This window comes from Nanorana parkeri, unplaced genomic scaffold (assembly GCF_000935625.1).
Source record: "Nanorana parkeri isolate BGI_ZX_2015 unplaced genomic scaffold, ASM93562v1 scaffold432, whole genome shotgun sequence".
NCBI classification, from domain to species: domain Eukaryota; kingdom Metazoa; phylum Chordata; class Amphibia; order Anura; family Dicroglossidae; genus Nanorana; species Nanorana parkeri.
The window spans coordinates 659,999-666,073 of NW_017306700.1; the positions used below are offsets into that span (position 1 = coordinate 659,999).

The 6,075-nt window shown below is 40.9% G+C and overlaps 1 pseudogene; it reads right to left on the reverse strand.

The window, feature by feature from the left end:
• Window positions 1–4,023: 4,023 nt before the first annotated feature.
• LOC108789945 lies at window positions 4,024–5,462 on the reverse strand (annotated as a pseudogene).
• Between the last annotated feature and the right edge of the window lie 613 nt (window positions 5,463–6,075).

Sequence of the window (6,075 nt, forward strand, 5' to 3'; positions counted from 1 at the left end):
CATATAATGATCCACAATTTGTCAGCTCAGAGTTTGACCGGTTTTTCGGAGATTGGGAATTTGAACATGTTACATAATCAACATATCACAATCAGTCCAATGTCAAGGCTGAATCTGCTATAAAAATTGCAAAGACACTTATAAAGAAAACCAAGAGAAATGGCATAGATCTCTGGAAAGCCACACTGCATTAAAGAAATACACCATCAGAAGGTACTTAAAGTAGTTCAATAATAAGACTTTTGTTGAGAAGAACAAGAACCCTCTTTTTGACAGCTCAAAAGCTTTTTTTCCAAAATTAATAGACTGGGTAGTATCCCAGCACACAATGAAACACCAAAAAGCAAAAGCACACTATAATACCGGAGCAAAGGATCTTCCATAGCTGGATATAGGTCAAACAGTGTGCATTCAACCTTCGCCTTCATCAGTAAATGGACTGGAGTGTAAAGATACATGTGTAACAAAGGTTGCTCAACACCAGGGGTGCCCATTAGGTAGACCGTGATCTACCAGTAGCTCTCAAAGCTGATGCTGGTAGATCACGAAGGGTGTGAATGGCGGCCCCTTTATTCCATTTTGGTATATTTATTTAGCTGTGCACACATGATTACCTATTAGCCTGAGTCTGCTGAGCCAAGCTCCATGACACCTTTCTGGTGGATGAAGTGCTATGTATTACATCAAAGAATATTAGTTTACACAGCCTGTTGCAAAATACAGCAAGTTGAGCCAGGAGAGAGAGCAAGGGAGAGACAGCCAGGGGAGAGAGAGCAAGGAGAGCCAGCCAAGAGAGCAAAGAGAGACAGCCAAGAGAGCCAGCCAAGAGAGCAAAGAGAGACAGCCAAGAGAGCGAAGAGAGACAGCCAAGAGAGCGAAGAGAGACAGCCCAGAGAGCAAAGAGAGACAGCCAGGAGAGCAAAGAGAGACAGCCCAGAGAGCAAAGAGAGACAGCCAGGAGAGCAAAGAGAGACCGCCAAGAGAGCGAAGAGAGACAGCCAAGAGAAAAAATGACGAAAGACAGCCAGGAGAGAGAGGAGAGACAGCTAGGATGATGAGCAAGGAGAGACTGCCAGAGAGTTTGTTTTTCTTCATTGGTAGATCTCATGTAGCTCGTCATTTGAAAAGTAGATCTTAACACAAAAATGGGGGGCACCCCTGATCTACACTGGTATATAGTAGAAGCAGATGGACATTTGTATAGAGGAAACTGGAAATCTTAGAAGAACAGAGGAGATAATTGCTATAAGCACCACCGAGGAGTCTTCACCAGCATCCATTCTTATTGTGAACATACTAGACAACACATTACTGAACAAATTAGAGCTGGAAATGACCATGGAAGATAGTGCTACACCACGCAACTGGTGGCTTGCAACACCCAAGCATGGGGGAGCAGGGCTCAGGGCCGAAGCAAGGTGCGGTGAACGTGCATTTGTCTGCATTTTCTGCTGTTTATGCACTGTTTGTACGGTATTGATTTATAAACGTAAGTAAGCTGTTCACTTTGAAAGGAAATTTTCACTTTTCTTGGTTAATGTGGTGAAAATTTACTTTGCAAAGAATACCAATTACATGCATCCAAAATAATAAATAAAAAAAACAGTATTTTTGTTTTGACATGATTAGATGATGGAGGTCAGCAGAGCTTCACCTCATTTACTAAGCCTAACACACGAGGTATAAGGGCGTTCAGCGCCTTGTGAAGCCCTAATTGGCTAAAGCCTTGCACCTGTTAGTAGTATACTTATAGAGGTGAAGTGCAGACATCAAACTCATTTTATTACTTTCTAAAGGTGCCCATACACTGCTCGATTCTCGTACGAGAATCGCGGGAAATCCCGTGATCGAACGAGAATCGAGCAGTGTGAACGAAGACGTGCGACCGTTTCTACTGTACGGTCGCACGTCTTTTGTCTAAGGAGCATGCTAGAAAACCAGCCGAAAATCGTACGATTTTCGGCTGGTTAGAACGGTGCTCGGGAGACAAATGGCGAACGTGCCGGTGTGCGCACACTGCCCGTTCAGCATTGCGGTCATCGGAAGCCCGCCCCTCAGGGGGGCGGGCTTGCGATGATCGAGAGTACGATCTGCCTGTCCAAGATGGGCAGATCGTACGTTTTCTAATCACTTTACAACCATCGCAAGACTAAGGTCTTGCGATGGTTGTAAAGTGTATGGCCACCTTAAGTCTTCAGTATGAAGGGTGGACAACTGATGGGCATAACTTGCGGAAGTTCCTCTCACTTCATGTTGTGTGTCCAACACAGGAAGTGAAGGAAAATCTCTCTGGAGGGATACAGACAGCCAAAAAACCTGAACCAGAACAGGAATAGAGGTTAAATCTTCCCATGGACACACTTGTTTTAATGACAACAGTGCAGGAGGGCATTTTCCCCACTTTGGAGAAATGTTTACTTACCTCTATGCCCTAGCTAGGTCCTGTGCAGGGAGATATGTGTCAGCGAAATTTCTTTAATAAAAGCTCGAGCTGGAATTCAGCAGAGTACAGCTTATTTCCTTTATTAAAAATGATTGACATGAAATGTGCACTGTGTTAAATAATTGGCAGTCAGCGGTTTACACACAGAAATGACTACTTCACAAATACAATGCTATTAAGCACTGCATACATTAGAGAAAGGTATTTACAAGACTGCAAACGGGAGCCACCATTTTAAAAACATAAAGCCAATATACATTAAAGAATTTTCTTTGAAATCCCTTATTAATATTAATAATAATAATCATAATCATCATCATCATGTTACAACAGAAAATAAATCAGCAGAATGCAGAAATCTAACAGTAGCTGTTCAACTAAAATTTACAGCCTTTCTAGTCTAAAGAAACCAATTTAAATTTCCAGATCAGTCCATCATCTACTAAATGTTATTGGCTTACTTAATGAAGAGCAATTAATGTATAAGAAATCTATGGCAATCAGTCAGTACAGTTTATAGTCTATAGATAAACTGACATTTCTAAGTGCTATCAGTTCCTTTTGGGACTTCATTGGTAAATAAGGGTGGATATATAGGACATACAGTATGTCTATCTATCTATCTATCTATCTATCTATCTATCTATACACACACATACACACACACAGTATATACTGTATATATATATTAGGGCTGGTAATGATTCAAATTTTCCTGTTCGATTAATCAAATTTTTTAAAATCGATTAATCGACTAATTTTGATTAATTATAACGCACATACAGAGGGGGGTCTCACCAGAGCTTTGAGGGGGCCTCACCAGGGTAGCAGGGCTCTGTGGGGTCTAACCAGCCTTGTTAGAACAACTTATGTGGGTCTCGGAACCAGATGTGAACTGGCCTGTGAGGAGGATCAGGATGTCCAGAATGTATGTTGAATGGCGGCAGCCTCAGGCAATATATCAGCCGCCATTCAACATACATTCTGGACATCCTGATCCTCCTCACAGGCCAGTTCACATCTGGTTCCCAGACCCACATAAGTAAGTACATTATACATATATATTTATTGTTCCTGTCACCTTAACTACATCACCCGACTTCTTCCCTCCTGCCCTTCGTTAGCCGACAGAGCCACTCGGGGAGCGGGGGAGGAGTCCCGTGACGTCGATGTCCGTGACGTCACCGGATCTCTGACGGAAGACCCGGAAGCCGGCGGAGAGGTGAGTACTTTGATTGATCAAAATAATTTTGATCGATCAAAGAAATTAACGATTAATCGACGGATTAATCGTTAATTTCCGCACCCCTAATATATATATATATATATTGTGGCAGTGCATGTGGCACTGTGTTATCTCCATTCGGGTGTCCAGAATTTGAGTGGCCAGCGCATGCTGATGGCACAGGTGTGCACAGCCTTTAAAATAAGGGTTCAAGGTTCCACCTGGGAAACAGGAAAGCTCCACCTGGGAGACAGGAAAGCTCCACCCAGGAGACAGGAAAGCTCCACCCAAGAGTCAGAGTGGAGGCTAGCGCAGTAGGGTGCTTCGGATTGGGGAAAAAACCCCACTGTGCGGGTTAGCACACGACTGTGACTGTCTGGAGGTAATGCTGCAGCTCTTCCCTGGAGATTTAATCAAGGAACACCAGAATGAGGGAGTCCTTACTCTCAGCAAAAAGCCTGTATGTGGCCATCCTCATCTCCAGGGAGCACCAGTTACTTTGCAGGTAAGTCCGGGAGATAACACAGACTGTCCACCCGCTGTTATAGATGCTGTCCATGATGTTCTCCACAATGTCTCTTCCAACCTCAAAATCCCGGTTATGGATGCACACTCGGAAGAAGGGAGGACCAGTCTGCTCCAGGCTAGGAAGAAGCTGTTCGGTGACCCACAGTTCATTGTATGCATTGCACGAGACAAAAACATCATATTCATAGTGTTCTACGTTCCGATATCTGTGATTCAGCCAACGTCTCACCGTGTAGACCAGGTAGAGAATATACCACCAGATATTTTCATAGAAGAGAGATGTACATATGAACAGCAGTGTAAATATAAAGGTCACCACAAACATGATCAGATCCAGATAAGTGTGACAGTTACTGTGAATGAATGAAACCAGGTTGAAGGATTTTTGGTTAATCTGACATTATTGATTTGGAAAGTTAATCCACTAAACTTACAACGACAGGGAAATGTTGTTTGTATTAAATAAATGTACTTTAAATTAGGCATCCAACTGAATACAGTTTCATTCATTTCTTGGATGTTCTGATTTTCAATTATGAGAATTTCCAGTTCATGTAAATCTCTAAAAATATCTTTGGAATCCAAATTCTCTATTCCAGAGTTCTTTAAATGTAAAACTTTGAGATTTGACAACCCTTGAAACAACTGATAAACATTTATCCTACCGTACTTAATGAGTTTCTCAGTATCTTGGAGATAAAGAAATTTCAATGGTGCATGTTTCAATGAGTTGTTAAGTGTGAGGTCTGAATAATCCTGGGGGTCTGCCATGAAGTAAAGTTTGTCAAGGTTTGTAAAATTTAAGAGAGGGTTCCAGGGCTTCTTAACACAATAAAAACCAAATTTGAGAATGTTTCTGAAGTGCAGATCCTTAACGTTACTAAATTGAGAATAGGGACATTTCAAATTTACATCAGGTGAATCCAACTCCAAAATTTGCAGCTGTTGAAAATTGTAGGAAAATAATTATTCAGTTATGACTACTGGAGAACTTGCAGAGAGACGTGTCAGGGATGAAAGTACCGTTTCCCACCAAAAAATGTCCTTCCATTCATCATATGAAAATCGGAGTTCAATAAGATTCCCAAGATCACGGAAAGCTTTCTTCTGAAATTCGTCTATCCTATTCTCATATAAGTTTAAATGTCTTAAAGAAAACAGATTGGCAAATGTAAACTCACTAATGGTGAACAAATTATTATTTTGGAGGTTCATTACCTCTAACATGGATAAGCCATCAAATGCAAAGTCCTCAATGTGATACATCTTGTTGTTTTCTAAAGCCAGAATCTGAAGCTTTTTTAAACATGCAAACTGACCTTCTTGAAGAGTAGATAAATAATTCAAAGAGACATTTAGATACACTAGCTCCATTTGTGGTGAGAATTTATTTGCACAGATCTTGAAATTTTATAATTTATTCAATGACAAATTTAGTTCCAATAAATTGGTAAAGCTCTGGAACTGGATTAAGCTGATGCTGCCTATTTCGTGAAAGGATAAATCTAATTGTCTTAACTTTTTGCATGAGCCATTGGAAATGTTAATACCACTCATGGTAGACCCTCTCACCAGAAGCTCCTCCGCTTCAAAGTGAGATGCATACAGGCAGATGTCAAATATGTAATATGCGGTAGATAACAGCACGATGGTCTTACTAGTTTTAATTCCTGATGTGAGGATATCTTCAATGTTACGAATACTGACTTCATATCAGAACAGCTCCAAATGTGGAAAGTTGCAGAATTAATTTTGTTCAATTTGTGTAACCCAGTTGAGGCTTAAATCTAGGTGACAATAAAGCAATCATCTTTTGTTAGATTGTGAATGTCATTGAAGATTACTGATAGTTTACGTAAATTAGGTAAGTTGCTAGATT